The following is an 18,101-nucleotide window of genomic DNA, read 5'->3' as shown; positions in this document are numbered from 1 at the left end:
CTTCTCCTTGTTCGAGATGAAAGTTTAGAGGGACGGCCGGGTCTTGGTAGATTTGCAGTGGTTTGATACTCCTTCCATTTCAATATGATTGCTTGCACAGTGCTCCTTGGGATGTTGAAAGCTTGGGAAATCTTTTTGTATCCAAATCCGGCTTTAAACGTCTCCACAACAGTATCTCGGACATGTCTGGTGTGTTCCTTGGTCCTTATGATGCTCTCTGCGGTTTGAACAGAACCCTGAGACTATCACAGAGCAGGTGCATTTATACGGAGACTTGATTACACACAGTTGGATTCTATTTATCATCATCGATCATTTGGGACAACATTGGATCATTTAGAGGTCCTCACTGAACTTCTGGAGTGAGTTTGCTGCACTGAAAGTAAAGGGGCTGAATAATATTGCACGCCCCACTTTTCAGTTTTTTATTTGTTAAAAACGTTTGACACATCCAATAAATTTCATTCCACTTCACGATTGTGTCCCACTTGTTGCTGATTCTTCACAAAAAATTAGGATTTGATATCTTTATGTTTGAAGCCTGAAATGTGACAAAAGCTTGAAAAGTTCAAGGGGGGCGAATACTTTTGCAAGGCCCTGTAAATAAAACTGAATTGGAATAAATTGAATTGAAAAAAATTATAATAATAATAATAAAAAAATAAAACAAATAATCTCATTCAAGAGATGAAAAAGTAATATGCAGCTTAGACTTAAATTCTTTTTTGTAATCTTGAGGTTGTCACAGAAAATCACAATGTTTTCTTCATACTCTTTCAAACTCAAATTATCGAAGAGTTCCAGAGTCCTCACGCTATAAAGGAGTGCAGAAATTTTTTTTTAGCACTCATCATAAAATGGATACACAGAAATTAGCACTCTTGCACAGTACATGCGTGTGTTTTCTCTTAAGTGCTTCAGCTTCTTTCCACAGTCCAACAACTTCAACTTCAGTTAGATTCATTTCTGAGCCACACTTGGCAGGACAAAGAATTCATGCAGAAGGCTCCAAAAGGATGACCAAAGATTGTTTATATTGTGGAATATGGTAGGCACATCATAAAAGATGAAGGTGTTGCATAAAACACAAATTAAATAAAATGTTATGCCAAATGAAATTATATTTACAGTATATAAAAAACACTTACTGTTCAATCAGCGATCGTATTTGTTTCTCTGACAAATACATTGATTCATTTTGACTGTTTAAGGCAATTCAGGCTTACAAGAGTGGAGACTGGTCCATGCATAAGCAGGTCAGGAAGAGCATACCAAGCTAAAAAAAACAGCTTCACAGCAGTGGCGGATGCTGGTCTTTCAAGGAGGGGAAGCTCAATTTCAAGATTGCTGATTCGCTCATTTCAATGTCAATCAAAAAGGGATTCAGCCTCAGACAGATCATCCAATCATCATGCAGAAGCTGAGCGTCCGGGCCAGCCGAGGCCAGCCCACTGTCCCATAGACCCCCAAAGACGCTGAGCATGCGATGGTCGGGACAAAGCCCAGCATTTATCCAATGACTCGTCTCGTTTCGCTGCAGCCGAGGCTGCCCCATAGACTCCCAGAGACGCTGATGGGCAGTCCGATGGGCGGGACAAAGCCCATCATTTTTGCTTCGCTATTGAACTCACTGTTTAAAGCACTGTGAAGCTGCGGGAATGAATGAGAGGAGAGCCGCGTCGTTACCAGTGATAAGAAGCTGATTCTGAACAAAAGTTGAGCGCGTTGTAGCGCATATTTAGTCAATGACATGTACACACAACAGTATATATTTGATCACTTGTTTTTTGACATTTTAGGGGAAGCTGTGCTTCCCTTGCAGTCTTAGATCAATCGCCACTGCTTCTCAGCTAACAACTCTGCTTCAGTTTGGAAATGTCTCAGAAACCTAACTAGCTACAGGAGCCTGTACCCCCACCCGGCGCAGAATACTCGTCTGGCAGACGACCTTAACAGCCTCTACTGCAGGTTGGAAAAGCAGCAGTTCATACTTCCCACTAACTCGTCCACAACACATTCACACACAGCTCCCCATGCACCAACCACCCTCCTCTCATCAGACCCCCTGTCTGGATTTAAGATCTCTAAGAAAGAAAATGGGCTTTTTCAGTTACACAACATTAAAAAGTCTGCAGGACCTGAAAATTGAGCAGCCTACACTCATCCAAGACCATTTCCACTAGTCCCTACTCAGTGCCACTTGGATTAATTCCACTCCCGTTTAAAGGTTTTCCATTAGTAACAGTAGCTGCATTTCCATGGATCATCAAATTGCAGAAATTGTAATTTCAAAAAAAAAAAAAAAATCGCTTAATGGAAACAGCAATTTTTCAATTAAAACCTTTTTGCGCAAGGATGAGGTGTTTTTTTGGCCGTATTGAAATTGGTGAATTTTGCAAAACTGCAATGGAAACACTTTTTTCGCATCACATGAGTCACGTGATCAAGAACCGGATGGTACTACTGGCAAAATAGATGAAGAAGATGACAGGAAGTAGTAGGAGGATGATAGCGCGGCATGGAGTGTTTTTTAAATCTTGTTTGCAATATGGGGCATTCCCACCATTTTAGATTCCAAAAAGCAAAGAAATGCGAGCATTTACAAGTGTTGACAAGTGTTTATATGTGTCGCCACCATGTTTTTTAATGAGTTATCGCATGAACAAACATATTCACGTGGGACTTTAATTGTATTTCTTATTTATTGTAAACACAGCAGTTGTGTTTTTTCGACATTGGCAGAATGTTGACAAAGTTTTGCGCACATCTGTAATGGAACCATTGTGGAAGCATTTTTAAGGGGTTAAAAAGTGTTTGTGTGTCTCAGGCAGACTATTCCTGGACCTCGAGCCCTGCACAGCCAAAAAAGGAAATAACAAGGGTCCAGTTGAGCTCAGGAATGAGGAATGATAAGAGGCTTGTTATTGTGTTTCAGCTGGGAAAGTTGTGATACCCCTAACTGCTGCCAGGTCACTCTGACATTAGAGTTTTGCATCCAGATAAGTGATAAAATTGTTATTGTAAACTGTCACGTAGGACAATCTGATCTCGTCCAAATGTCTGGCAGGAGTGTATTTCTGGAACTGCGACCGAGAATCAATGTTGTGGATGCCAAACGTTTTACGTAAATGAGTATGATGATTTCAATTGGTCAAAGAGGACCAAATACACATCAATGCTTTGTATCTGTATAAAACCGCCCTGTAAGGACTGAAAAGCAGGGATATTTGGAATTTTTTGATGAAGATTTTCTGTGCGCTGTAAGAAATAAAAGTTCCCCCCGTGAAGGCTGGGAAGAGAGATTTCTCTGAGTTCTGTGTTAATTGTTTTAGCTCATTGATAAGACCGCCCTCTTCCACACCAGCCACCATTTTAGTACCTTCTTCTTTTCTTCTTTCATTAATTTCTATGGTTTAAACTTGACCCGACCCCTAACCCTTTGACCATCTTCATAGGAGGCAAGTACATGGCGGCCATGTTGTGTGGGGAACTTAAACAGCATGTACTGCTGTTCCAACATCCACACAACAGTGATTAACCCTAAAGGTCAATTTCTTTCATCAACCCTCCAAGTTTAATAATGATTTTTTAAAGCTGATAATAGCATACACAATGGTTTTAGAATAGCAAGCAGGTTCTATATAACTAATAGAAATAACCCAGACATGAAAGGACAAACATGGTGGATTTTCATAGTAAGACAAAACATGCTCTGCAAAATAAAAGCCTTTACATTTTAAACAATAGATCATTGCAGGACTGGGCTTCACATTACTGTTGGAGCTCACCCATTGTAGGAAATAGGACTATAGGGGACCTTTGAAATAAGGATTACTGAAACTTTCAAAATAAAAGCCTCAACCTTCCATAGTTACTATGGATTTTGTGAGCTGACAAGTGCATAGAAAATGATTTTTAAATAGCAAGTGGGTTCTATTTAACTAATGGAACCAACTCAGACCTGAAAGTACAACCATGCTGGACTTTCAAAATAAGACAAAACATGCTCTACAAAATAAAAGCCTTTGCATTTTACAAAATAGATCATTTCAGGACTGGGCTTCACACTAATGTTGGAGCTCACCCAGTGTTGAAAATAGGACCATGTTGGCCATTTAAAATAAGGCTTACTGAAAATTTCAAAATAAAAGCCTCAGTCTTCCAGAGTCATTAGTAATATTTTAAGCTGATAATAGCATAGACAATAAAAAATTAGCAAGCTCCGGTCCGCGACGCACGCACCAAGAGGCAGGCCCCGTCTAAATTTCTTCCGAAATATTCTAGTTTTTTTTATTATTGTTTTGAGACGCTGAAGGCTGTTGATACAGCGTGTCACGGAGGTTCATGGCATGACACGTTTTTTTTTTACATAGTGGTCTACAAGAAGATGAAAACGAGCAAGGAGCTTATCGACAGCAGTTAAAAAATGCACTACATGCTGGTTCCAGGGATGCAATTAATACCTGGGTAAGGAGACATTTTATAGGGTTCCCCACAGCAAATCTAGAAGACTATGTAAATCATGCCCTCCATGCAGAAAAAGTACTGAAGGGTAAAAAACAAAAAAAGATAGTCAACACCTTTTTTCAGCAAGAAGAAGAAGAAGAAGAACAGATTTATTATCAAAACAACAGAGTAAGAGGAGGATTTAGAGGCAGAGGACAAAATCGCAGGGTGCTGTGGGATAGAAGGACATCTGGCCAGAGACTGTCCTGAGAGGAGAAATAATGATTCAGCATGACTAGGACAGAAAACAAGTGAAATTGTTCCTAGTACCTCAGACACAGATAAAAACAAAAAAACAAAAACACAGGGGCAGGATGTCCTCCTAAATTTCCAGGACCTTCTCTCCCTAGATAGCATAAAACCTGAAGTTACCTTACTGTACAATGGAAAATCAATTACTTTTCTTTGTGATACCGGAGCATGCAGGACTACCTGTAGAGAAACAATCCCAAATTCCAGACTTAGTGATCAGCAAATAACAGTAAGGTCAGCTAGTGGGAAATTGACACAGGTCTGTGAGTCTGAACCAGTTTGGATAAGAGATCCCAATGGACAGTCATGCCAGCTATCTATTCTAATGTTCCCTGAGTGTCCGGTGAATCTATTGGGATGAGATGGATTACTACATCTGGGGTTAGCATTAATTCCGACCTCAGAAGGACATATTGTAGTAAAGAGAAAAGCAGAACTCAGCCAAGGAGATTATTTCGTCTTAAAAGGAGTGGGACCACCTTATTACCACTACTCACTGGACGTTCCGAATAAGCCACGCCTAGGGACAACTTTATTAAAAGAAGGAAGAAATGTCATTACTCGATTACAAGATCAGATGATCTACATATTACCGTGTGGTACAAAAATACTCCTGGACCAGATAAAACTTATGAAGAAGCATTAACTAAAGTAACCCCTACAAAAGTTATGGTAACTTATGTTTATGCAGATGGGAACAGTACGTCAGTTGCTGAAGTAGTGTTAGTGGAAGACACTAGGAATCCCTGCAAAATGTGGACACCTCCACACATATCTTTATTCAAGGATAAAGAACTCAAGTGGCAGGACATAGGAAGAATAGTGCTTGTATATTCTGATTGCAGAGATTGCTGGAGGGGGTGGGGGCACTTCTCTAAATGGGAGTGCAGTGGCTCCATTGTTCAGAAAATAGTCTGTTAGGACATAGAACAGCCATTGCCAATGACATTCTTTAAATTTTGTACATTTGTTTGGAAGGCCGAAAAAAGTTGTTACCAAACGGATATCCAGGCTATGGCTTCGATTTTCTAGGAAAATTATGTATGCAAGAATGTAATATTTACAGCCTTAAAATGGCTGCTTTTAAGATTTTAATTTTCTTATGAATTTGTGTGGATTGTTTTAATAAACACACTATAATCTGTTGCTGGATTGGTTGAGTCCTATAAAGTTTCAGCCAAGGGCCTGGCTCGACTGATGTACAGCAAGTTTTTATGTTTTTGTTTTTTAGATTTTCCAGAAGGAAAAAAAAGTTAGAATCACAGTCAACTGTTCACTATGTGCAGAGAGGTCTTTTTTCTTAAATGATCTTGAACCTCAGAAAAACATTTTTGGTTGTAGATTTACTAAAGTCAGATTATAAAATGTATTTAAAAATATGAGTTTTTTTTTGTTTTTTCTTAATCAAGTAGAAGTCTTTTTTTTATCTTAGCCTAATAACACATTTCAGAGATTTAGCTTATGGCGTCCTATCTGTTTTGCTACTCTGTTCACCTACACTATTTCCTCAGTTCCCTTCCCACCCTCCGTGCTGTCCAAAAAAAGGCTTTATCATAAATACACACATTTTTTTAATAACAAATTTGTGTAATTATTTATTTATTCAGCAACACTTTATTAACCACTAAAATATTCAAAATTAAATACCCATACCTGCTTTAGCGGCTACTAAAAATAGCTTGCTGCAAGTGTAGGGTATGGCACAGTGATGCTGAACTAAATACCCAAATTTGAATCATTTATAGATTGAAAACAAATGTAAATGTAAATATTGTGTCTTTACAAATAAGCCAAATAAACTGTCAGTTTCACAGTAAAGAGGCCAGCCCCCTTTACTCTAAAACACCTTATTTTGAATTAAACTACCTTTCTCTAAATTCTAAAAAGGGGATCACTCGCTTCTAGAAAAAAGGTTTTAGCACTCAATTTAGCACAAAAAGTACTGCTGCACTTATGCATAATTTGGTCCCCATGTACTCCGTAGTTCTAACATCAGGCTACTGTGACATCGCAATGGACCATCTGCCAGGCAGGTAAACAATACAACTACAGTTTAAAGCAAAATTTTGGACGTATTAAATATTAATCATAATAACTATTTATTTGTTTAGTTAATTAATAGTTTGTCCCCCTCCTTGAACCGCCACCTTCACGTGGTGGAGGGGTTTGAGTGCTCGAATGATCCTAGAGGCTATGTTGTCTGGGGCTTAAATGCCCCTGGTAGGGTCTCCCATGGCAAACAGGCTCTGGGTGATGGGTCAGACAAAGAGCAGTTTAAGACACCTTCATGAGGACCATACAATCGAGGCACGTGACACTGCCCTGTACGGCGAGCCAGGGTCCCACCCTGGAGCCAGGCCTGGGGTCGGGACTCGTTGGAGAGCGCCTGGTGGATGGGTTGCTCCTCGCGGGACCTGGCCAGGCCAGGCCCTAATGAAAGATGCCAGACCAACCACCTGAGCTCCATGCACAGCATGGGCTCTGGAACCCATCTCCTCGAGAGGGGCTGGACTCTCTTCTACTCTGGAGTGGACCACGGGGAGAGGCGGCGGGCTGGGGTAGGTTTGCTTGTTGCCTCCCAGCTCAGCCGACTCATGTAGGACGGAGTACCCGGCATTCTTGGTGTCCCTGTTGGGGGTGCTGCGTAGTGCCCCTCCCGGGGACTCCATTATTCTGCCGAGGGACTTCAACACCCACCTTGGAAATGACAGTGACACCTGGAGTGGCGTGATTGGGAGGAATGGCCTCCTCGATCTGAAACCCAGTGGTGTTTCATTATTGGAATTCTGTGCTAGTCACGGATTGTCCATTATGAACACCATGTTCAAGCATAAGGGTGTTCATCAGTGCACTTGGCACCAGGACACCCATGGCAGGAGGTCGATGATAGACTTTGTTGTGTCGTCAGAACTTCGGCCACATGTTTTGCACACTTGGGTGAAGAGAGGGGCTGAGCTGTCCACTGATCACCACCTGGTGGTGAGTTGGATACGCTGGAGGAGAAGAAACCCGGAAAGACTTGGCAGGCCCAAGCGCATAGTGAGGGTCTGCCGGGAACATCTGGCGGAGCCCTCAGCCCGGGTTGTATTCAACTCCCACCTCCGGGAGAACTTGACCAGATAAGAAGTAGTCCTATCGGCTGTGGTTGGCTTGTGGGACTCCTGACGGGTACCGTGAGGCCAAGCGTGCCATGGGCCGGGCTGTGGCAGCGACAAAAACCCGTGCCTGGGAGGAATTCAGTGAGGCCAAAGAGAAGGACTACCAGTTGACCTCAAAGCAATTCTGGCAAATTGTCCATTGCCTCAGGAAGTGGAAGCAGTACTTCGCCAACACTGTTTACAGTGGGGGTAGGAAGCTGCTGACCTCGACTGGGGACATTGTCGGGCGTTGGGAGGAGTACTTCAAGGATCTCCTCAATCCTGCCATCACGCATTCCCTAGTGGAAGCAAAGGCTGGGGACTCAGGGTTGGACTCTTTCATCACCCAGGCTGAAGTCACCAAGGTGGTTAAAAAGCTCCCCGTTGGCAGGGCTTCAGGGGTGAATGACATCCGCCCTGAATACCTCAAGTCTCTGGATGTTGTGAAGCTGTCATAGTTAACACACCTCTTCAACATTACATGGCGGTCGGGGAAAGTGGCTTTGGACTGGCAGACTGGGGTGGTGGTCCTTCATAAGAAGGGTGACCAGAGGGTGTGTTCCAACTATAGGGGAAATCACACTGCTTAGCCTCCCTAGTAAGGCCTACCCTAGGGTATTGGAAAGGAGAATCTGGCCGATAGTCTGATAACCTCGGCTTCAGGAGGAGCAGTGTGGTTTTCGTCCCGGCCGTGGAGCACTGGACCAACTCTACACCCTCTGCAGGGTACTCGAGGGTTCATGGGAGTTTGCCCAACCCTTTCCACATGTGTTTTTTGGACCTGGAGAAGGCATTCGACTGTGTCCCTCATGGTGCCCTGTAGGGGGAGCTCCAGGAGAATGGAGTCAGGGGCCCTTTATTAGGGGCCATCTGGTCTCTGTACAAGCGGAGCAGAGTTTGGTTCGCATTGCCGGCACTAAGTCAGACCTGTTCCCGGTGCACGTTGGAATCCTCCAGTGCTGCCCTTTGTCACCAGTTCTGTTCATAACTTTAGGCGCAGCCAAGGGCTGGAAGGGGTGTGGTTTAAGGACCACTAGATTTTGTCTCTTCTTTTTGCACATGATGTCGTCCTGCTGGGCCCCTATAGCCAAGACCTGCACCATGCGCTGGGGCGGTTCAAAGCCGAGTGTGAAGTAGCTGTGATAAAGCTCAACTCCTACAAGTCCGAGGCCATGGTTCTCGACTGGAAAAGGGTGGCTTGTCCTCTTCAGGTTGGAGGGGAGTTCCTGCCTCAAGTGGAGGTGTTCAAGTATCTTGGGGTCTTGTTCACGAGTGAGGGATGAATGGAGCGGGAGATTGACAGACGGATCAGTGTGGCTGCCGCAGTAATGGGGGCACTGTGCCGGGCCGTTGTGGTGAAGAGAGAGCTAAGCCGAAAAGCGAAGCTCTCGATTTACCAGTCAGTCTACGTTCATACCCTCACCTATGGCCATGAACTGTGGGTCATGACCGAAAGAACGAGATCCCGGATACAAGTGGCTGAAATGAGCTTCCTCCGCAGGGTGGCCGGGCACTCCTTTAGAGATAGGATGAGGAGCTCGGCCATATGGGAGGGGCTTGGAGTAGAGCTGCTGCTCCTCCATATCGAGAGGAGCCAGTTGAGGTGGCTCAGGCATCTATGCCGGATGCCTCCTGGACACCTTCCTCAGGAGGTGTTCCAGGCGCGTCCCACTGGGAGGAGGCCCAGAGGATGGCCTAGGACACGCTGGAGGGACTATGTCTCTCAGCTGGCCTGGGAACGCCTGGGGCTCCCCCCAGAGGAGCTGGAGGAGGTGTCTGGGGAAAGGGACGTCTGGGCGTCTCTGCTGAGTCGTGACCCGGTCCCGGATAAAGACGACGAGTATGACGAGTACATTTAAAAAAATGGTTGGACTTGAACCAATTTAAGTGCCTTTTAGATTTAACTTGCATACCTCACACTTAGAAATTGCTGTAAAGGGTTTCCAGATATCAGCTATGCAAAATCTATGATTAATCAATTTGTTTTTCACTGCATTCAACATCATGCAAACCCAACATGCAACCTCTTTTAAACTCTTTCAGAGTCCAGAGGACTCACTATTTTAACTGACCATTGAGGTCAGTTACTATAACACCATTTCTCTGCTCATGATGCCACCACCTACAGTTAAGCCCATATTTACTCAGTCCCCTTAAAGATTTGCCTTTAGGTTATTTTAATTCAACAAAAAATCTTTCTAATAGATAATCATGTAGAAATATCCCAAAACAATAATAAGACAATGGACAAAAAGGTACCATTTTATAAGAAAAGGAATAATTTCTTCTATTTACATTTTCAAAAAGCATAATATGTAAAAACCTATTCATCTCTCTCAGTAATGATTGGAAAACTCCTTATTGGGATCACAGCAACATCCCAGTCAAAAATTGCTGACCAGCTATTTGCACCCCACCTCTGGTATTTTTCACAATTCCCCTTTTCCGATAACCTCCGAGTCTTTGAGGTTGGAAGGTCTTCTTGCCCTCACCCTTATCTTTAGCATATTTTTTAGCAGATTCAGAACTCTGGCTGGGTCACTTTAAAATGTTAAGATTACTTCCAGTCAGATGAAACATTGTAGAAAAATTAAAAGATTGATTGAATTATCTCTAGGCGTACAGATAATTTTGGGCTAGACTGAATTTTCTGTGGCTGCTCACTGGCGCAGTTGGTAGTACTGTTGCCTTGCAGAAAAAAGGTCCTTGGTTTGACTTCCAGCCCGGGGTCTTTCTGGGTACTCTGGCTTCCTGCCAGAGTTCAAAAACATAACTGTGGCTCTCTCGATTGGGTGTGTGCATGGTTGTTTGTCCTTTGTGTTGCCCTGAAATGATATGGCAGCCTGTCCAGGGTGTACCCCACCTCTCGCCTGTAGACTGCTAGAGATAGGTACTGTCAAGTCGTTATACACAAATTCTGATCCGACTTGAGAGGATCGAGAAGGAAGCAGATATTGGTTCAACTCTTCTTATCATCTTTATTAATTTAATTTAAAGATGATATATGCAGACGCAGAATCATCACCATCAGTAGCATCAGCAGTATCCACAGGTTGAAAACCTTGCAAATAAACAAAGCGAAAAATAGTTTTTAACTGGATCTCAATGAAAAAATATTAATTCATAAGTGTTTTTACTTTAATATATTGGTACAGTACATGACAATTTGTAAACTGATCAATTTAAGCATTTACCATAACTATTTAAAATACTTTTGTAAATTAAATAAGTTATTTACTAAAGAAAAACAACCAACATTTTGATCAATGAAAGCTAAAACTTAGACGGTCAAATCTCCCATTAACAACTTTATTCTAAATAATTACTCTCAGCTCTCTAGAATTACGTTATTAAATCAAATAAAGTACTTTTACCATCAATTTACACAGCAAAATAATGCTTTAACCCATTTAACCCATATTTAGGAAAAGAATCGCTCATTGTAAGAACCAAACAAACAAAACCTAAAGCAGCATCAGATCAACTTAGACTTCAGCAGGCCTGTTAAATATACACAGCACATCTGTGCACTACAAAACACCTCTGACCACAAATCCAACTTAAATTTAAGAACTATTCTAAATTTCTCAACAGTTTAATACATTTATTTCACTAGAACTGAGGTTCTTACTCACCGGTGCATGTCTCCTCTTCTCTCCATGCATTGATTCTAACAAAGGATGCACACCTGCTCTAAAACCTAATCAGTGCCACTAAGCCACATCTACAGCCCCCTGCTGTCTGAACCAGGTAAATCAAATGGATCAAATAAGGTAACCTAAAGAAAAAAAAACCCTAAAACAAACAGTTTTGTCAGTTCTGCCATTAGACATAACAGGTACCAGCTCCCCCGTGACCCTTTAAGGAAGAAGCGGATATTAAAATGGATGGATGGATGGATGGATTTCCTGTGGACTCCACTCTGAACAAGGCAGCTCCTACTGAATCAAATCATTTACAGGTCCTTCTCAAAATATTAGCATATTGTGATAAAGTTCATTATTTTCCATAATGTCATGATGAAAATTTAACATTCATATATTTTAGATTCATTGCACACTAACTGAAATATTTCAGGTCTTTAATTGTCTTAATACAGATGATTTTGGCATACAGCTCATGAAAACCCAAAATTCCTTTCTCACAAAATTAGCATATCATTAAAAGGGTCTCTAAACGAGCTATGAACCTAATCATCTGAATCAACGAGTTAACTCTAAACACCTGCAAAAGATTCCTGAGGCCTTTAAAACTCCCAGCCTGGTTCATCACTCAAAACCCCAATCATGGGTAAGACTGCCGACCTGACTGCTGTCCAGAAGGCCACTATTGACACCCTCAAGCAAGAGGGTAAGACACAGAAAGAAATTTCTGAACTAATAGGCTGTTCCCAGAGTGCTGTATCAAGGCACCTCAGTGGGAAGTCTGTGGGATGGAAAAAGTGTGGCAGAAAACGCTGCACAATGAGAAGAGGTGACCGGACCCTGAGGAAGATTGTGGAGAAGGGCCGATTCCAGACCTTGGGGGACCTGAGGAAGCAGTGGACTGAGTCTGGAGTAGAAACATCCAGAGCCACCGTGCACAGGGGTGTGCAGGAAATGGGCTACAGGTGCCGCATTCCCCAGGTCAAGCCACTTTTGAACCAGAAACAGCAGCAGAAGCGCCTGACCTGGGGTACAGAGAAGCAGCACTGGACTGTTGCTCAGTGGTCCAAAGTACTTTTTTCGGATGAAAGCAAATTCTGCATGTCATTCGGAAATCAAGGTGCCAGAGTCTGGAGGAAAACTGGGGAGAAGGAAATGCCAAAATGCCAAAATGCCAGAAGTCCAGTGTCAAGTACCCACAGTCAGTGATGGTCTGGGGTGCCGTGTCAGCTGCTGGTGTTGGTCCACTGTGTTTTATCAAGGGCAGGGTCAATGCAGCTAGCTATCAGGAGATTTTGGAGCACTTCATGCTTCCATCTGCTGAAAAGCTTTATGGAGATGAAGATTTCATTTTTCAGCACGGCCTGGCACCTGCTCACAGTGCTAAAACCACTGGTAAATGGTTTACTGACCATGGTATCACTGTGCTCAATTGGCCTGCCAACTCTCCTGACCTGAACCCCATAGAGAATCTGTGGGATATTTTGAAGAGAACGTTGAGAGACTCAAGACCCAACACTCTGGATGAGCTAAAGGCCGCTATCGAAGCATCCTGGGCCTCCATAAGACCTCAGCAGTGCCACAGGCTGATTGCCTCCATGCCACGCCGCATTGAAGCAGTCATTTCTGCCAAAGGATTCCCGACCAAGTATTGAGTGCATAACTGTACATGATTATTTGAAGGTTGACGGTTTTTGTATTAAAAACACTTTTCTTTTATTGGTCGGATGAAATATGCTAATTTTGTGAGATAGGAATTTTGGGTTTTCATGAGCTGTATGCCAAAATCCTCCGTATTATGACAATAAAAGACCTGAAATATTTCAGTTAGTGTTCAATGAATCTAAAATATATGAATGTTAAATTTTCATCATGACATTATGGAAAATAATGAACTTTATCACAATATGCTAATATTTTGAGAAGGACCTGTACATGCCCAGCATAGGTCTCTATGTATCCATATTGTAAGCATTCTTTCTGGTTACTTGACCGTGCTCAGCTTTTTTGTTCGTTTGTATGTAAAGTTTCTCTTGCAAATATATAAGAAAATGAGGCTTTATGCTTATGTGAACACAGCAAAATGAAAAAGAAGGAATACTTTTGCAAGAAGAAACTCAGAAGGTGAGTTGATATGATCAACTAACACCAAAGACAGCAGAGCCTCAAGTCCAATTAGTTCCATTTATTTCAGACAGGTAGAAATTAAATGACCCCCTCTCTGGTTCAAAGAGTAGCCTCACAGCCCTTGCTGTTTTGCATGTCTGTGCTTCCTTACTCTAGGTGAGAGGAACAGAGTGGCAAGCACCATCCTCTGCATTTAGCCAAAAATTGAATACCTGCACACTCAAAACTGCTAAGGTATTCCTTTAACCCAAATGCTGGGTGCATGCCTTTAGAATTGGTCATTAAATCAGTATAAACCGGCTTTAATTGTTGTGTATGAATTTTGGTATCCAAGTTCCCTTGTCAATGAAAGAACTCACCATCCCACCTTTATTGATTTTATTTATGTGTGCATGCTTATTTGATTGTTTGTCTCATTGTTGTCCTGTAATAGACTAGGAGCTTATTCAAGGTGTTGTGCCTCATGCCCACACAGCAAATTCATCAGTGTTAAAATGCTGGTGTTAGGCTTTTTCAGAGTGAAGTGTTGATGTATTGGTGTTGATTTTGGTAGTATCAACTCTCCACTAATGAAACATAAGAGTGTTGGTGTCAAATCACGGAGTTGACGGTATTTAACACTAATGAGTGACACTTTGAACATCCGGGTACTTGGACAGGTAACCCCCGTGAAGGAATTTGTCAGCAGCCATTTTCTCACACTCACATGGCGCATGAGAAGGAGAGACTGGTGAGTAAAATTTCACAAATTAGTCATCATGTCATTGCAACTTTTATTAAAATGTGTTTACGCTGACTCGTTGTTTCTAAATTTGGGGACAGATTAAAATTTATTGGCATTTATAACAAGTTTTCGTCGCCGTTTTTTGCTAACTTTAAGCAGACCTGCCCGAACATTAGCGTTTATTTCATGTCATGTTAAGACATCGTGGGTTAACGTTAAACTAAATTCCCCTCTAAAATATAGTTTTGAACAATTTAGGTTAAGTAGCCAATTAATTTTAAATGTTTTTTCTAAACGTCCTCGGTCGTGTAGCGGGTGTTAGGGTTAGGGGTTAGGGTTATGGTTAATATTTAACACTGTAAGACTTTATTGGACAACACTGTCACAGTGTTAATAATTTTAAGTCATCCTGTAGTGTTAATATTTAACACTGTAAGAGTTTATTAGACAACACTGCCTAGTGTTAATAATTTTAACTAAATAAAAAGTGTTAATTTAAACACGACAGTGGTTCCCATATAAACCCTGGGAAAGTGTTCATTTTAACTCTGAAGGTGTTAAATTTGCGATTTCAGATTTGCTGTGCACTGAATGCAGAACACAGACACCACGCCCTCTTTGACCCTGTGGATAAGGGAGGTATAGAAAATGATTGGATGAATGGAACTAAATTATTAATTTTAACTTAATTATTTCTTGGTACATCTTACTACTTGTATTCTGTTTTTCATTCCACCGATTATACTACTGGCTCAGAACTCATCTGTTTAATTACATTTCTTTCCTACAGCTAAGCCTAAAATTATATATATCCATGGTATGAGGTGGGTTTAAAGAAATCTTTAAAATTTATTGACATGTTTCTTCTGACAAGGATTGAGATTCACAGAGCGACCCTGCTTAAGTTCCAACTTGAATCTGATTGCCACATCATCTGAGCTGTTTGCGGCTGGTCTGCTGCCGATGTCTCTCTCTCTCTGCAGGGTGTGACTGGCAGGTGCTGTTCCACAGCTGCGGATCGTCAGCACTAATCAGGAGGAACATAAAGAGAAGCTGCGTCCTTGAGGCTGATGTCAGATTGTTTTTGCTCACCCAGTTTGGTAATCCAACCAACCTTTGGTAACACTTTGTCTCAAGACTACATTTTGGATAACTGTCTTAACCTTCTCCACAGACATCGCCTCTCGTTCTTGTTTGAGTTGCCTTATCCAATTTCCTCGCACTTTCTTAGGACTCCATAAGTGATCACTTGGCTTGCTGCTTCTCAGGTTGCAAGAATCAAGCCACCAAGCTTTCATCCTCCAATGGCAGCATACTCCACCTCAGATGAAAACCTCCCCACCTCCGTCCGTACTGTAGGCTCGCCTTCTACAATAAGAACTTCAACCACACTCCATTCATTATCATACAGTGATATCCTCTACTAGCCAGTTATTAACTTAATTCTCTCCTCCCCAGTGCACCCTTGGAGGCCTGTGTGGGACCCGCACTGAAATCCAACTTGCTTTACCTATTGAATAAATCTTGCTCCGTAATCCATTGAGTTCGTACTTGTTGCTTCTACCAGAGTAAACAAATATGACACTGATAGAGAATCTGGGGAGTGCCATGTTGGTTAGGTCTGAGACCTCACCCCTGCAAAAATTAGATACCAAGGAGAAAATTTAAAGGTTTATTGAAACAAATGAATGAATATTTCTTTTGGATTTCAGGAGATATCCAGGACCACACTGGTAAGAGGTAAGTTGAGGTAACTTACCTTTTCACACTGGAGAGGTAAGTTGTTATTTAATTGTTTAATAAAAAGTACAATATGGTTGAGATATGTTGGAAATTCTCAACGAGACAGCTTACTGTGGACAGATGGAGTTCCGTGGGAGGAAAGTGGGGAGGAAAGTGAGCATACCTAAAGAGGCTGAAATCGGCAGGTGGTGAGTGGTGCTTGTTGGTAATGATTTCCCTATTTCCAGGATGAAGGGTTGGAGGGTGGACAGGTAGGTGAGTTACGGCCAATTGTTGTAGGGAGGTCCTGACAGCCTCAACCACAGAAGCAACCATGGGAAAAGATTCACGGTTTGAGTTCTTCAATAAACTTAGAGAGCGAGGAGGCAGAGCAATGGAATCCAGGAAAGGAATGTGAACTGGGAATCGGATTTCCTGAAGGAGAGATAACAAGAAGGTAAGCATAGTAACATCTAGGAAACCTAGAAGCAAAGATGAGGTAGGCCTAATTACCACTCATGAGCAAAACACTCTGGGTTCTGCCTCAGGGAATCCACTTATCTTTAACCTGTTAAGCCAAAGGGATTTTAGAAGCAATTTCCACCTGAAATTACATAACTGAAATAAATCAGCAATAGCTCCACAGTTAAAAGGGCTACATGCAAACTTGTGGTACCCGTATAAAGGACAAATAAGATTTGTTTCCCAGTGGAACCATTATTGAAACTGTTACTATGTCTGTTTTATTTGTGATTAAAAAAAGAAAAAGAAAATTTTTTGAGCCTCGCCAAAGTTTTTTACTAAATGAACTTTGCAAAACACCACAAAAATCTTTTTGAAAACCTAGGAGAAGCCTCATTGTCTTCATCAACATCTTGACTATAACCGCAGCAAATTTGGACTGAATCAGTTGAAGCAAATTTGTTTCACAAAAGTTTTTGTGGGCAATGTGCCCAGCGGAGCTGAGATTTGGTGCAGTTTAGCCTAATGTGCATGTGTCCTACACAACAGTAATTGCAAACATAAAATAAGTAAATACTGTTAAAATAGCAGAATTAAATGTAAATCAATGCAGCTGTCTGAAAAATATTCCATTCTCATTTCAGTGGCCCATTAAATGTCGTCCAAAACTTCCAAACCAATAATTATCTTCTTCTGTGGTATTATAAGTGACCGACTATCCAGAAATAACACACTACGGAAAGCTAACAGAGCAGAGCGCAAGCAAGCTCCTAGGGGCCTGCAAATTTATGCAGCTTTTATGCGTGCACATTACATGACAGGAGAAGGTGCTACAAAGACATGTTATGCCTTGTTGGAAAGAGGGGGCTCTCTAGTTTGTAATGATTCTGGACATGGGGGGTGACTGCAAAAAGAAAGGGGTTTTCTATTTCATTTTGTTCAGAGTCAACCCTGTCTGAAGGACCTTTTAAACACGATCTTGGGTATTTAAACCGAAAGTATTTGTGAAAAACTAATTTGGCGAATGGTTTTATTAACATTAAAGCCTTGTCTTGTGAGGAATTTAGGGACAAAACAGCTCTGTCTGATGTGATTTTAGAGGCCGAAAAATAATAGCATGTCGCAGCTGGACCCACCGGAGCAAAATCCTCCTGATTGGGCTGAACAAGCTACTGTTGTCAGGACACACCTACGGTTCACACCCTGCATTCAGAGGAGGTAGAGATACACACAAACACACACACATACACAAACACTAACACACACACACACTAACCTGCAGACAGCCCTGTAGAAATGACAGGGAAGACTAGCGTGATAGCAAGGAGGTCTTCCAACTATCTCCGACATGTCATCATCAAAGATTAATCATCAAAATACCAGTTAGACTTGCAAAAGCTGGTCAGCAACTATAAGGTTTTTATTATTGCAATGCCAATAAATGCATTTTCATTGACTTTGAAGATGGGCATACATCATTTTTGATGCACCAAATTTGTTCAAATGTAAATTAAAAACAGATTTTTT

The 18,101-nt window shown here is 41.8% G+C and overlaps 1 long non-coding RNA gene across 1 annotated transcript; it reads right to left on the bottom strand.

Moving 5' to 3' along the window:
- Positions 1-10,144: 10,144 nt before the first annotated feature.
- On the bottom strand, positions 10,145-11,596 carry LOC124857470. Its single transcript, XR_007035602.1, has 2 exons — positions 11,531-11,596; positions 10,145-10,956 (listed from the first exon to the last, which is right to left on the bottom strand). It is a non-coding gene; the product is annotated as an uncharacterized LOC124857470 (long non-coding RNA).
- Positions 11,597-18,101: the final 6,505 nt, after the last annotated feature.

This window comes from Girardinichthys multiradiatus, chromosome 20, assembly GCF_021462225.1.
Source record: "Girardinichthys multiradiatus isolate DD_20200921_A chromosome 20, DD_fGirMul_XY1, whole genome shotgun sequence".
Taxonomy (NCBI): domain Eukaryota; kingdom Metazoa; phylum Chordata; class Actinopteri; order Cyprinodontiformes; family Goodeidae; genus Girardinichthys; species Girardinichthys multiradiatus.
Note: the sequence above shows the minus strand (reverse complement) of the source record. Positions and strands in the feature narration are given on the sequence as shown.